General features: G+C 42.2%; 1 protein-coding gene across 3 annotated transcripts in view; it reads right to left on the bottom strand.

Moving 5' to 3' along the window:
• The window catches only part of RHOBTB1 (Rho related BTB domain containing 1), a 131,666-nt gene extending 124,885 nt beyond the window's left edge, over nt 1-6,781 (bottom strand). Inside the window, exon 1 of one of the 3 annotated variants that reach the window (XM_055352046.2) lies at nt 6,683-6,781. The gene's annotated coding sequence lies outside the window, so the exon portion shown is untranslated. Of the gene's footprint in view, nt 1-5,690; nt 6,037-6,215; nt 6,323-6,682 lie in introns of those variants that run through there. The other 2 variants (XM_055352048.2, XM_031015433.3) reach the window with 2 other exon arrangements.
• Nucleotides 6,782-15,098: the final 8,317 nt, after the last annotated feature.

The following is a 15,098-nucleotide window of genomic DNA, read 5'->3' as shown; positions in this document are numbered from 1 at the left end:
CTTACTGTGTACCAGGCACCTTACTGAGGACTCAGTGCACATACCTTTGAGGAAGGGATGTTACTACTTTTATTTTACCTATAGGAAGAAACTGAGGTTTAGAGAAGCAAAATGACTGGCCTGGGGGAGGAACCATCAGAGATTGGAACCTAAGCAGTCTGGCTCCAGAGCACCCAAGATATCATTTCCAAAATTAGTGGTCAGCCTTATTACCTACTCAAGGGAAACCTGGCTGCTTTGCAAATTATCTCTGATAACCTCATTTTATCTTACTGTTTAAAAGGCTTTGGGGAACAACACTCACACGCTGATTAATTTAAATATTGGCCAAAAAAGATGGCAAACCTGCTATTAAGCATAACACATACAATTTTAAAATGTTTATTTGGATCAGAGTAAATTATTTGAATTATCCATAATATTTCCTCTTAGGAGAAATAATAAAGGGTTGAATGTACTTATTTAAAAAATCTCAGAAGTACACACAGCATTTTGCTCACTTGTTTCTGCCCTTATTGTTTTTTGTTAATGCAATTTCAACTTGGAAAAGGGAGATTTTAAAGCTATATTCAAATCCAGAAATCAATCATTTTCCTCTTTTTTTCACTTCCCCCAAAATAAAAAAAAAATCAGGTTCAAGCAGGTTGCTGAGACTTGCCTTTCTTGAACAATATTAGGGGCAGCAGGAGCATATCATAGTATTTATGCACCATTAATTGAATATTTATGCAGTATCACACACTGTGCTAAGCACCAAACAACTTCATTTTATTCTCACAACAACCCCATTAGTAGCTTCCATTATTATTCCCAATTCACAACTCAAGAGATGGGGACTCACAGAAGTTGCTCACAAGTCAAAGAACTCATAGCTCGTAAATGGAGGAGCTCGTACCAGGTTGATTGACTCTGGAGCTTGGGCTTCCTATGATTTTTCTTATTCTTTCCTTTAGTTTGATCATGTTCTCCCCACTTACATATCAATGAAGACTCTTTATTTTCCAACATGGGCAGTCTAAACCCTTCAGAACTTAAGACTGTCCACAATTCAGTTCTTTTTTTTACCTGCCCAAGCTGATTTATCACTATTCTGAACTAAATACCCTCAAGGCCTGAGGGAATCTGTCTCCTTTCAAAGCTTCAGATGTCTTCCCACCCACAATCCAGCTAAATTCTACTGCTCTTTAAGGCCTAGTTCAACTATACTTTTCACAGTCACCTTCCAGACCTTTCCAACCCAGAGAAAATAGCCTGAGGAATTAACCTCGCTGTCCACCATTGTAGATGACCTGATGTCCCCCACTGTAGATGACCTGATGTCCCTGAGAGCTTCGGCAGCCTGGAACCCAAGGGATGGTTATGCGAGGACTGTTGGAATGTGCCATGGGGGCATTTTTCTCAGGAGCACGTCCAGAGCTTTTATCAATTTCATTAAGCTTAACAACCACCACTCAGCACCCTTACTTCTAGAAACTAATGACACTGAACACTAATGTTCTCTGATCAGGAATGCCAGATTTAGCAAATAAAAATATTATACGGGAGACACAATTTTACTAAAACATGATTTGTTGTGTATTTGAAATCCAGATTTAACTAGGCATCCTGTATTTGATTTGCAAACTTATCCTGAATGTTTTGTGGATATTAATCTTATCTCTCAGCTGTACAGAATGTAACCATCTGGAGAACAAGGGACTTCACTATTTCCTCATGAAACTTAACACTCAACTCTTATTACTACTTATCAATTTATTTTTGTGGTCCAATAGAAACATTTTTGAACATGCTTGATTTGAACCAATATCAAGTCTAGTAGCCACAGCATGGTTATGTACACACACACACATACACACACACACACACACACACACACACACACACACACACACACGGCTTTTGCTACAATGAAACAAATGTCATCATACCTAGCAAACAATTTTAATCATCTCTGCTATTAGCTGGATTCAAACACACTGAGTTCCTCCCAAAATATCTTTTTTAAAAATATCCTCTTAGGAAGAATCTGGGGAAATTAAAAAGATATCAAAATTGTGATTGGATCTCAAAATGAGATCTTCGGACCATTTGATTGAGAAATCACCAAAGATATTTGTCAAAATGCAGTTGTGTGGGTGCAATCTCAAACCTATTAATTCAGAACTGTGCAGAATGGCTCCAAGCAATCTGTGATTTTAAAAAGCCTTCCAGATGATTTTTATGCCCTCTAAACTTTAAGAACTGTTTGTTTATAAAATGTAATACTTTAGCAAGGATTGCTGTCTATGTTAGAGAAGAAAAGTTAACATTTTGGTGCTTAAAGATAAGCCATCAATATTTTGAGGTTCAAACTAGCAATCATCTTTTAAATGTATCTTTAATCTATCACACCAGTGTTAAATGCTCAGCCCTGTAAATTTTCTATTTGGACTGTCCAAGCATTTAAATAGAATTGGTAAACTAATGATAAGTATTAAAAGGCTGCTTGATGGATTATTAAAATAGTAAATGTGTCACCGAAGTTTATAGAGACCAGAAGAAATTTAAAAATAGGCTATACATACTAAGATGTTCTAATGCTGCTACTCAGGATTGGTCTGAGCAACCTAAGGCTCTTTTGAATTTCTGAAAGAAAGCATCATTGTCCAAAGCTCCTTACTGCTGTTGACTGGGTGGTCCTCACTATTTTTGATCTGAGTGAAAAGAATGCTGGTTTATAAGTCAGAAGGCTTAGGTTCTATAGTTTATGGTCTGTTTTGGGGGCTTCAGTTTGCTCATCAATAAAACAATGGCTTAGACTATTAGCTGATCTCTAAGGTATTGTCTAGACCTAAATTTCTATTATCATTCTCAGCTTCAGTTTCCTCTGCCGTAAAATATGGGGTTGTACTAGGTGCAGTGTGTCCATTTGTCCTGTGTGTCTGAGGGCGGCCCTGTCGTCTCCATTATGGTACTCAGATCTCCATTCATAATTCAGGCTCGCCCTCTCTAACACTGTAAGATCAATGATGCTTCATTTAGGCTTTCCCAAGGAAGGGACAATATATTAGCCATTCACGCATGTCTTTTATAAGAGATAATTACTTATTCAAACATACTTACAGACCAACAACTATGTGCTATTCATCACTGTGCTAGGCCCTGGGAATACAGTAATGAAAAAAGTCAGAAAATAGATTTCTGGCCTATGCAGCCTACATTCTGATGGGGAAGTAAGGAGTGATGGGGAAGAAGATAAAAACAACAGTCATATTAAACAAATATAAATAAGAGACTTCGGTTTGTAATTGGCTCCGTGAGGGATAACTGAGGGCTGAGATGGAGAAGAACAGAAAGGTGCTCAGAAGAAGCCTCCTAGAGGAAGTGCAATTTACTTAGACCTAAAGGAAGGAAAGAAGAAAAACAGGAAGGAAGGGGGTGGAAAAAGGGGAAGGGAGAGCATATTATGGGATCCTGTGGGAGAAATAGCTTATGTGCTTGGCATCCAAAATCCTGGAACTGTCTCTTCTATCTCTGAGAGATAATTTAATCCAAAGCTAGTGAAAGGAAACCAGAGGCCCAGAGGGTTTAAAGGACTTCTCTGAGGTCAAATGGCTAATTAATAGAAGAACTCTTCCACACTTCAGTGCAGAATGTGAACTCTTCTTAGAGACTGCAACACAGCAGGAAGTACCAGACTGTAGTGGTTCAAATCCTGGCTTTTCTATTCATAAACTGCTCATCCTTGGGCATGAAAGCTTCTTTGAGCCTCAGTTTTCTTTTCTGTGAAACACAGACAACTCCTGCCTCACCAGATTATTACAAGAATTTAATGAGATATTGTGGCACAGTGCCTAGTATATCACAGCTGCTCCGGAAATGCAAGCTCTTTTATTTTTCACCTAGTGCACTTTCACCTGTACCAACTTGTTGTCAAATCAAGACAAAGTAGAGCAGAGGTTAAGTTACTTGGATAAAGGAGGAGTGGCGGCAGAGGGAAGGTTGTAGAATACTGGAATGGAGCCTATTTAGCAACTGCGCATCCAAATTTTAGTGGAGGAAATGAAAAGAAAAGTCCACTAAAATGGACAAGTGTCAAAAAAAAGACATCCCCAACTTCATTAAGGTCACAGCTTAACCTGCTAGTGGTAAATCTAGAGTTGTCTACCTAAAACAACAACAAAAAAGATCCCTTGTATCAGTATTTATACTTAAAAGTAGCATATAAGAAACGGGTTTTACTCTAGGATGTCAGTAAACAGAAGAACGACACACTTTGTTATTCAAACCATGCTAAGAGAAAAATGTTAATATGCCACTAAATCAACTGGGAACAAACCAATTATCTGCAGGATATTAAAATGATAGCTGGTGTTAAGGATGCTTCAAAACCAAGCCCATGATATTGGAGGAATCAATAATTAATCCAAGTAACTATACAGATTTTCTTCATTGTCTGTGAACAAAACCACAGGTTGAATTCAACCTTAAAATGCCAAGAGGCATATTTCATGGATTAGACTGGAAAGCTATGAGGCTATTCCACAAAAACCTGCATGCCCTCCCTGTTAGGGAATGTTTATGGTTCAGACACACATGAACCAGGGCTGAATATTTCTTAGTTTCAGAAGTTCACTGGGTCCCTCTTCACCCAACCATAAGGTAAATGCCATTTCATATACAGCTTTTTGAAATGCAGCTTATTTTATGATTCTCTGCTGTTGCTTTATGGGAGAAATTTTATTTCAAAGTTTCATAGGATGTGAATTGAACTCGTTATTTTGCTCCAAACTCATTGTTTAATTGACAGGAAACATGCATCTAAATCATCTTACATGCATGGCATAAGCAGCTACATAAATTTAACAATGGGTGGATTATTACTATTTAGCATATTTATAGAATTTTAGACTCAGGAAGCATTTTACAAATCTTTTATTAGTTAATCCTTACACTTCCGAGTGCATCTGACAGGTGGTAAACAATGCTTTGGGGTTTAAATTGCCAATACATGAAAACTTTAATGGGGAAAAAGAAATCTACAGCCTTCCTCCTTGCTCCCAAATGTGTCTAGGGCACATTTTTGATACCTACTTCTTCTCACCAGAGACTAAGGCTAGCGGCCCAAGAAGCAGAGTTGCACACACTGAAACACTAGTAATAAAAAATATATATTTTTGGTTTTTTCCCAGATCTGGTGGCCAACACCAGGGGAGACCTTCTCACCAAGAGCAAGATGATGCGACAGGATTCTCAGCACACACACCTCTCAGTAACACAGCGCATAAAAAGGCACATAAAGAAGCAGTTAATTTCTCTAAAACTATACGGTAAACTTAGTTTCGAATTCAAATTCTAACAATGCCACACCTGCTGGACTCATTATTTGAGTGACATCACCAGTGATTACTTCTCTTAAAATACATGCATGTGTATTGAAAAATAAAACTCAATTTAAACTAAGAGAATGTATATCTTCATTTTTTTTTAATTCCCAAGTGTTAAAAATCAAGTGAGTATTCAAGCTCACTTGAATACCAGTTCAAACTTTGTATGAGTGCTCCAAAATACCCCATCTCCAGATACCACAAGGTGTGGCATAGCAGGGCAAAGCAAGCCTCAATAAATCAAAGTCTAGTTCTTGACCCAAACCTATTTACAGCCCGGGGCTTTCACAGCTAACAAACCAAGAAAAATCAATCCCGCATCACCTTAGGGCCGGGCATGAGGAGCTGCAGATGCTGCGCCTGCTTTCAGAAGACCCCAGTGTGGCACGTCCAGCCCAGATTCTTATTTTTTCTGACTGACAGTGACTTTCTTTCTCTAATCCCTCTGGCCACCCCCGCCTCCGCCAGTGTGTGTGTGTGTGTGTGTGTGTGTGTGTGTGTGTGAGTGCGCGCGCGCGCGCGTGTGTGTGTGTGTGTGTGTGTGTGTGCTGGGGGACGCTTAGGTTAGGAGGGTGCTCAAGACACCCAAAGTATTCTGGAAGCAAGCACCCTCTGGGGCCCTGTGCTTTGTCAGAGCAGCTGGGCTAGCTGTGAGGAGGTCAGCGAAAGGTAACCAGGTCACCCTCCTTTCAAGGGTGCAAAGGGATGCTCCAAGCTCTCGCGTCCCCATGAGCCTGCGGATGTGGGGACTGCGGGTGGGCAGAGAGACCCCCCATAATCCCGCCCACCCTGGCGCGGCTCCTCCCGGGCGCGCTCCCGCCCCGCCACGCCCCGCGACGCCCGCGCTACCTGGGGACGCTGGAAGCTCCCGCGGCGGCCCTGGGTCCCGCCGGGCGGCCGAGGCTGGCGCGGGCTTTGTAAAGCCGCCGGGACAGCGCCGACCCCGCCCCGCCGACCCCGCCCTCTCCCACCTCGGCCGTTTCCCCTGCCTGCATCCCGGGCCACAGTCCCCGTTCCGCCACCTCGCTCCCGGCCCGGCAGCCGCCGCCCTGCGGGGCGGGGACCACGGGTCCCTCCCCATCCTCGCGGCCTGCCGGACAGTCCTGCGGGCGGGGCCCCAACGCCTAGGCGGTCCCGGGAGCCCTGGGCCGCCTCCCCCCGCCCCCCAGGGCTGTCACCCGCTGGCGCGTGGGGCTCCTACTGGGACCCCGGTCTTTGGACTCGGCCCCTGTGGCCCCAGTGCCTGCGGCCTCGCCATTCTCCGCTCAGGGCCCGAGGGGCCGCCCTTCCTGGAGGCCTCCCCGGGACCCACCCACCTCTGGGACTTGCGGGGGCATCTCCTGCAAGTGGACGCCAAGTCTGGGGAAAGTTTCTGGCGATGTCAAGGGTCAGCCTTTTCTTATAGGGACGTTCTCTAGCCAACTGATGGAAACTCAAGGATTCCATCAGGGGGTTCTGCTGACATCACAAATCACACATGGCTTAGTCGTTTACTAATGGTCCTGTCGTTACATAGTCGTTACACATGGTCCTGTCGTGTCGTTCACATAGAGACTCTCCATCCTTACTGCAACCTTCTGCACGTTCGCCTTTGGAGGCCCCAAGCTAGTGACATGTCAGCGACAGGGTGTAAGGAACTTAATTTTTAAATAAACAATTAATATTAGAAACCCGCACATTTATACGTTTGCTGTGCACTAAGCTCTAAGTGTGGTCACCTTTGAATAGTTCAGACCTTCCAGTGGTCAAGATGATCTAGGCCAATCACTATCCTGCACTTCCTCATCTCCAGAACTTTTGGTCTTTTTACTCTTCTTTTTCATTTTCCCTTTGATATTAAGGAGAGGTAAAAATAAGATGCAACAAAATCAGTTTGAAGAGCTTTTAACAGCTGGTGTAAAACTTTATGGGAGAGGCAGTCTGCAATCATTGGAAATAAGATTAGAAAATTATCTGTACACCTAACTTCAGTTTTACCATTTTTTTTGCATGAGCTTGCGTAATGAAGGGCTAGAGATAGCTATTATTTTTAGCAGAAATAATGCTTTTCTAAGAATTAAGTAGATTAAAAGTATGATATAGCTGGGATGTCAGACCAGGGTAAAACTCTACTGACAGAAGAACGAACGAAACGAGCTGATAGTATAGGAGAACCAACAACTCTTTGAAGTAGTAAAATTGGTTTTGTCTTGGAGTTTATACAAATGGTTATGCTAGAAAACAGAACCTTTATAGTCCTAGTTGCCATTTAATGAATTATTTCCTTTTCAGTATCTCTATTTCCTTCAACTGTTTCTCTTTCTAATAAGATATAATTTAAAGATTGCTCAAAGCTTTGGACATCCATTCATTCTTCATTTCTTTTCTTCTTCTTCTTCTTCTTATTATAATACTTTAAATTCTAGGGTACATGTGCACAACCTGCTGGTTTGTTACATAGGTATACATGTGCCATGTTGGTTTGCTGCACCCACCAACTCATCACTTACATTAGGTATTTCTCCAAATGCTATCCCTCCCGCAGCCCACCACCACCCAACAGGCCCTGGTGTGTGATGTTCCCCTCCCTGTGTCCCTGTATTCTCGTTGTTCAGCTTCCACTTATGAGTGAGAACATGCGGTGTTTGGTTTTCTGTTCCTGTGTTAGTTTGCTGAGAATGACGGTTTCCAGCTTCATCCATGTCCCTGCAAAGGACATGAACTCATCCTTTTTTATGGCTGCATAGTATTCCATGGTGTATATGTGCCACATTTTCTTAATCCAGTCTATTATTGATGGACATTTGGGTTGGTTCCAAGTCTTTGCTATTGTGAATAGTGCCGCAATAAACATACATGTGCATGTGTCTTTATAGTAGCATGATTTATAATCCTTTGGGTATATACCCAGTTATGGGATTACAGGGTCAAATGGTCTTTCTAGTTCTAGACCCTTGAGGAATCACCACACTGTCTTCTACAATGGTTGAACTAATTTACACTCCCACCAACAGTGTAAAAGCATTCCTATTTCTCCACATCCTCTCCAGCATCTGTTGTTTCCTGACTTTTTAATGATCGCCATTCTGACTGGTGTGAGATGGTATCGCATTATGGTTTTGATTTGCATTTCTCTGATGGCCAGTGATGATGAGCATTTTTTCATGTCTATTGGCAGCATAAATGTCTTCTTTTGAGAAGTGTCTGTTCATATCCTTTGCCCACTTTTTGATGGGGTTGTTTGTTTTTTTCTTGTATATTTGTTTAAGTTATTTGTAGATTCTGATATTAGCGCTTTGTCAGATGGATAGACTGCAAAATTTTTCTCAATTTTGTAGGTTGCCTGGTCACTCTGATGATATTTTCTTTTGCTGTGCAGAAGCTTTTTAGTTTAATTAGACCCCATTTGTCTATTTGACTTTTGTTGCCATTGCTTTTGGTGTTTCAGTCATGAAGTCTTTGCCCATGCCTATGTCCTGAATGGTATTGCCTAGGTTTTCTTCTAGGGATTTTATGGCTTTAGGTCTTACATTTAAGTTTTTAATCCATCTCGAGTTAATTTTTGTGTAAGGTATAAGGAAGGGATCCAGTTTCAGCTTTCTACATATGGCTAGCCAGTTTTCCCAGCACCGTTTATTAAATAGTGTTTTTGTCAGGTTTGTCAAAGATCAGATGGTTGTAGATGTGTGGTGTTATTTCTGATGCCTTTGTTCTGTTTCATTGGTCTATATCTCTGTTTTGGTACCAGTACCATGCTGTTTTAGTTACTGTAGCCTTGTAGTATAGTTTGGAGTCAGGTAGCGTGATGCCTCCAGCTTTTTCTTTTTGCTTAGGATTGTCTTGGCAATGTGGGCTCTTTTTCAGTTCCATATGAACTTTAAAGTAGTTTTTTCCAATTCTGTGAAGAAAGTCACTGGTAGCTTGATGGGGATAGTATTGAATCTATAAATTACCTTGGGAAGTATGGTCATTTTCACTTCCTATCCATGAGCATGGGATGTTCTTCCATTTGTTTGTGTCGTCTTTTATTTTGTTGAGCAGTTGTTTGTAGTTCTCCTTGAAGAAGTCCTTCACATCCCTTGTAAGTTGGATTCCTAGGTATTTTATTCTCTTTGTAGTAATTGTGAATGGGAGTTCACTCATGATTTGGCTCTCTGTCTGTTCTTGGTGTATAGGAATGCTTGTGATTTTTGCACATTTATTTTGTATCCTGAGACTTTGCTGAAGTTGCTTATCAGCTTAAGGAGATTTTGGGCTGAGACGATGAGGTTTTCTAAATATACAATCATGTCATCTGCAAACAGGGACAATTTGATTTCCTCTTTTTCTAATTGAACACTTTTTATCTCTTTATCTTGCATGATTGCCCTGGCCAGAACTTCCAATACTATGTTGAATAGGAGTGGTGAGAGAGGGCATCCTTGTCTTGTGCTGGTTTTCAAAGGGAGTGCTTCCAGTTTTTGCCCATTCAGTATGATATTGCCTATGGATTTGTCATCAATAGCTGTTATTATTTTGAGATACATTCCTTCAATACCTAATTTATTGAGAGTTTTTAGCATGGAAGGCTGTTGAATTTTGTTGAAGGCCTTTTCTGCATCTATTGAGATAATCGTCTGGTTTTTGTCATTGGTTCTGTTTATGTGATGGACCATGTTTATTGATTTGTGTATGTTTAACCAGCCTGCATCCCAGGGATGAAGCTGACTTGATCGTGATGGATAAGCTTTTTGATGTGGTGCTGAATTCAGTTTGCCAGTATTTTATTGAGGATTTCTGCATCGATGTTCATCAGGGATATTAGCCTAAAATTCTCTTTTTTTGTTGTGTCTCTGCCAAGCTTTAGTATCAGGATGTTGCTGGCCTCATAAAATGAGTTAGAGTGGATTCTCTCTTTTTCTATAGATTGGAATAGTTTCAGAAGGAATGGTACCAGCTATTCTTTGTACCTCTGGTAGAATTCGGCTATGAATCCGTCTGGTCCTGGACTGTTTTGTTGGAACCTGTTATTGGTCTATTCAGAGATTCAACTTCTTCCTGGTTTAGTCTTGGGAGGGTGTATGTGTCCAGGAATTTATCTGTTTCTTCTAGATTTTCTAGTTTATTTGCATAGAGGTGTTTATAGTATTCTCTGATGGTAGTTTGTATTTCTGTGGGATTGGTGATGATATCCCCTTTATCAGTTTTTATTGCATCTATTTGAGTCTTCCCTCTTTTCTTCTTTATTAGTTTTACTAGCAGTCTATCTATCCTGTTGATCTTTTCAAAAAACCAGCTCCTAGATTCATTGATTTTTTTGAAGGGTTTTTTTTGTGTGTTTGTGTGTCTCTGGCTCCCTCAGTTCTGCTTTGATCTTAGCTATTTCTTATGTTCTGCTAGCTTTGGAATTTGTCTGCTCTTGCCTCTCTAGTTCTTTTAATTGTGATGCCAGGGTGTTGATTTTAGATCTTTCCTGCTTTCTCATGTGGGCATTTAGTGCTACAAATTTCCCTCTACACACTCCTTTAAATGCATCCCAGAGATTCTGGTGCATTGTGTCTTTGTTCTCATTGATCTCAAAGAACATCTTCACCTCTGCCTTCATTTCATTATTTACCCAATAGTCACTCAGGAGCAGGTTGTTCAGTTTCCATGTAGTTGTTCAGTTTTGAGTGAGTTTCTCAACCCTGTGTTCCAATTTGATTGCACTGTGGTCTGAGAGACAGTTTGTCGTGATTTCTATTCTTTTACATATGCTGAGGAGTTTTCTACCTCCAACCATTTGGTCAATTTTAGAATAAGTGTGATGTGGTGCTGATAAGAATGTATATTCTGTTGATTTGGGGTGGAGAGTTCTGTAGATGTCTATCAGGTCTGCCTGGTCCAGAGCTGAGTACAAGTCCCGAACATCCCTGCCAATTCTCCGTCTCATTGATCTGTCCAATATTGACAGTGGGGTGCCAAAGTCTCCCATTATTATTGTGTGGGAGTCTAAGTCTCTTTGTAGGTCTCTAAGAACTTGCTTCATGACCTTACCTGGGTGCTCCTGTATTGGATGCATACATACTTAGAATAGGTAGCTCTTCTTGTTGAGTTGATCCCTTTATTATTACGTAATGGCCTTCCCTGTCTCTTTTGATCTTTGTTGGTTCAAAGTCTATTCTATCAGAGAGCAGGATTGCAACCCCTGCTTTCCTCTGCCTTCCACTTGCTCGGCAGATCTTCCCCCATCCCTTCATCTTGAGCCTATGTGTGTCTTTGCATGTGAGATGGGTCTCCTGAATACAGCACACCGATGGGTCTTGCCTCTCCAACAAACTTGCCAGTCTGTGTCTTTTAATTGGGGCATTTAGCCCACTCACATTTAAGGTTAATATTGTTATGTGTGAATTTGATCCTGCCATCACGATGCCAGCTGGTTACGTCACCCGTTAATTGATACAGTTTCTTTATAGCGTCAATGGTCTTTACAATTTGGCATGTTTTTGCAGTGCCTGGTACCGTTTGTTCCCTTCCATGTTTAGTGCTTCCTTCAGGAGCTCCTATAAGGCAGGCTGGGTGGTGACAAAAATCTCTCAGCATTTGCTTGTCTGTATGGGATTTTATTTCTCCTTCACTTATGAAGCTTAGTTTGGCTGGATATGAAATTCTGGGTTGAAAATTCTTTTCTTTAAGAATGTTGAATATTGGCCCCCACCCTTTTCTGGCTTGTAGGGTTTCTGCTGAGAGGTCCACTGTTAGTCTGATAGGCTTCCCTTTGTGGGTAACCTGACCTTTCTCTCTGGCTTCCCTCAACATTCCTTTCTTCATTTCAGTCTTGGTGAATCTGACAATTAGGTGTCTTGAGGTTGCTGTTCTCAAGGAGTATGTTTGTGGTGTTCTCTGTATTTTCTGAATTTGAATGTTGGCCTGCCTTGCTAGGTTGGGGAAGTTCTCCTGGATAATATCCTGAAGAGTGTTTTCTAACTTGGTTCCATTCTCCCCATCACTTTCAGGTACACCAATCAAACGTAGATTTGGTCTTTTCACATAGTCCCATATTTCTTGGAGGCTTTGTTCGTTTCTTTTCACTCTTTTATTTTTAATCTTGTCTTCTCTCTTTATTTCATTAATTTGATCCTCAATCACTGATACCCTTTCTTCTAGTTGATCAAATTGGCTATTGAAGCTTGTGTATGCTTCACGCAGTTCTCGTACTGTGGTTTTCAGCTCCATCAGGTCATTTAAGCTCTTCTCTACACTGGTTATTCTAGTTAGCCATTCGTCTAACCTTTTTTCAAGGTTTTAAACTTCCTTGTGATGGGTTAGAATGGTTAGAAGATGCTCCTTTAGTTATTGTTATTACTGACCTTCTGAAGCCTACTTCTGTCAACTCGTCAAACTCATTCTCCATGCAGCTTTGCTCCCTTGCTGGTGAGGAGCTGTGTTTCTTTGGATGAGAAGAGGCATTCTGGTTTTTGGAATTTTCAGCCTTTCTGCTCTGGTTTCTCCTCATCTTTGTGGTTTTATCTACCTTTGGTCTTTGATGTTGGTGACCTACACATGGAGTTTTGGTGTGGATGTCCTTTTTGTTGATGTTGATGGTATTCCTTCTGCTTGTTAGTTTTCCCTCTAACAGACAGGCCCCTCAGCTGCAGGTCTGTTGGAGTTTGCTGGAGCTCCACTCCAGACGTTGTCTGCCGGGGTATCACCAGCAGAGGCTGTAGAACAGCGAATATTGCTGCCCAATCCTTCCTCTGGAAGCTTTGTCCCGGAGGGGCACCCACCTGTATAAGGTGTCTGTCAGCCCCTACTGGGAGGTGTCTCCCAGTCAGGCTACATGGGAGTCAGGGACCCACTTGAGGAGGCAGTCTGTCTGTTCTCAGATCTCGAACGCTGTGCTGGGAGAATCACTGCTCTCTTCAGAGCTGTCAGGCAGGGATGTTTAAGTCTGCAGAAGCTGTCTGCTGACTTTTGTTCATATATGCCCTGCCTCCAGAAGTAGAATCTAGAGGGGCAGTAGGCCTTACTGAACTGTGGTGGGCACTGCCCAATTTGAGCTTCCCTGCCACTTTGTTTACACTCTGAGCATAGAACCCCCTACTCAAGCCTCAGCAATGGTGGACACCCCTCCCCCACAAGCTCCAGTGTCCCAGGTTGATCTTAGACTGCTGTGCTAGCTGTGAGCAAGGTTCTGTGGGCATGGAACCTGCCGAACCAAGCATGGGAGGGAATCTCCTGGTCTGCTGGTTGTGAAGACCATGGGAAAAGTGTAGTATTTGGGCAGAAGTGTGCCATTCCTAGAGGTACAGTCACTCACAGCTTCCCTTGGCTAGGAAAAGGAAATCCCCTGACCCCTTGCACTTCCTGGGTGAGGTTACGCACCACCCTGCTTTGGCTCACCCTCCGTGGGCTGCACCCACTGTCCAACAAGTGCCAGTGAAATGAACCAAGTACCTCAGTTGGAAATGCAGAAATCACCCATCTTCTGTGTTGATCTCACTGGGAGCTGTAGACCAGACCTGTTCCTATTCAGCCATCTTGGAAGTGACCTTTTTCTTTTCTTTTTTAGAGACAAGGTCTCACTCATTTTCTTTTCCTTTTTAGAGACAAGGTCTCACTCTGTGGCCCAGGCTGGACTGCAGTGACACTATCATAGCTCACTATAACCTTGAACTTCCACCCTCAAGCCATCCTCCAACTTGGCCCGCCAAAGTGCTGGGATTACATGTATGAGTCACCACACCTGGTCCCATTTAGTCTTTTTTTTTTTTTTTTTTTTTTTTTTGAGATGGAATCTAGCTCTGTTGCCCAGGCTGGAGTGCAGTGGCCGTCTCTGCTCACTGCAACCTCTGTCTCCTGGGTCCAAGTGATTCTCCTGCCCCAGCCTCCCAAGTAGCTGGGATTACAGGCATGCACCACCACGCTCCCCTAATTTTTTGTATTTTTAGTAGAGACAGGGTTTTACCATGTTGGTCAGGCTGGTCTCGAACTCCTGACTTCAGGTGATCCGCCTGCCTTGGCCTCCCAAAATGCTAGGATTACTGGTGTGAGCCACCTCTTCCGGCTGGTCCCATTCATTCTTTAAAGAATGTAATGAGGGCTCAGCAAATGGTTGGCATTGAGCATGGTGCAGGTAATATAAGGGGGAACCAGATAGACATTAGGAGCTTACATTCTAATGAGAGAGGAGACATCTGCTAAACAGACAAGTACAAAAATGACCAATTGCACCTTTGAAAAGTTGTGTGTGGAGAAATGGAGTGGTAGGAGAGCACAGCCTCTACATGGTTTTAATTTTAGATTCCTCTTTTGATTTGAACCCTAGAATTATTTTTTTTTCTTTTTTTTTTTTTTCTGATACAGGGTCTTACTCTGTCACCCAGGCTGGAGTGCAGTAGCATGATCTCAGCTCACTGCAACCTCCGCCTCTCAGGTTCAAGAGAGACAAAGCTGCTGGCACATGACCATGCCCAGCTAATTTTCATATTTTTTAGTAGAGATGGGGTTTCCCCAAGATAGCTAGGCTGATCTCAAACTCCTGGCCTCAAGTGATCCACCAGCCTTGGCCTCCCAAAGTGCTGGGATTACAGGTGTGAGCTACCGCACCCGGTGGTATTATTTCAAGCCAGCAAAGATTTTGATGTTGTTGTTATCCTTTCTTTCATATCCCATATCTAATCCATTAGGAAATCCTGATACCTCCATCTTCCAAAGGTATTTCAAATCCTAGGTCCACTCTCTTCCAAACTAGCATTGTTTACTTGGATTTGCGAAAAAGCCTCTAAACTTGTC

The sequence above is a fragment of the Gorilla gorilla genome, chromosome 8, assembly GCF_029281585.2.
Source record: "Gorilla gorilla gorilla isolate KB3781 chromosome 8, NHGRI_mGorGor1-v2.1_pri, whole genome shotgun sequence".
Classification (NCBI taxonomy): Eukaryota; Metazoa; Chordata; class Mammalia; order Primates; family Hominidae; genus Gorilla; species Gorilla gorilla.
Note: the sequence above shows the minus strand (reverse complement) of the source record. Positions and strands in the feature narration are given on the sequence as shown.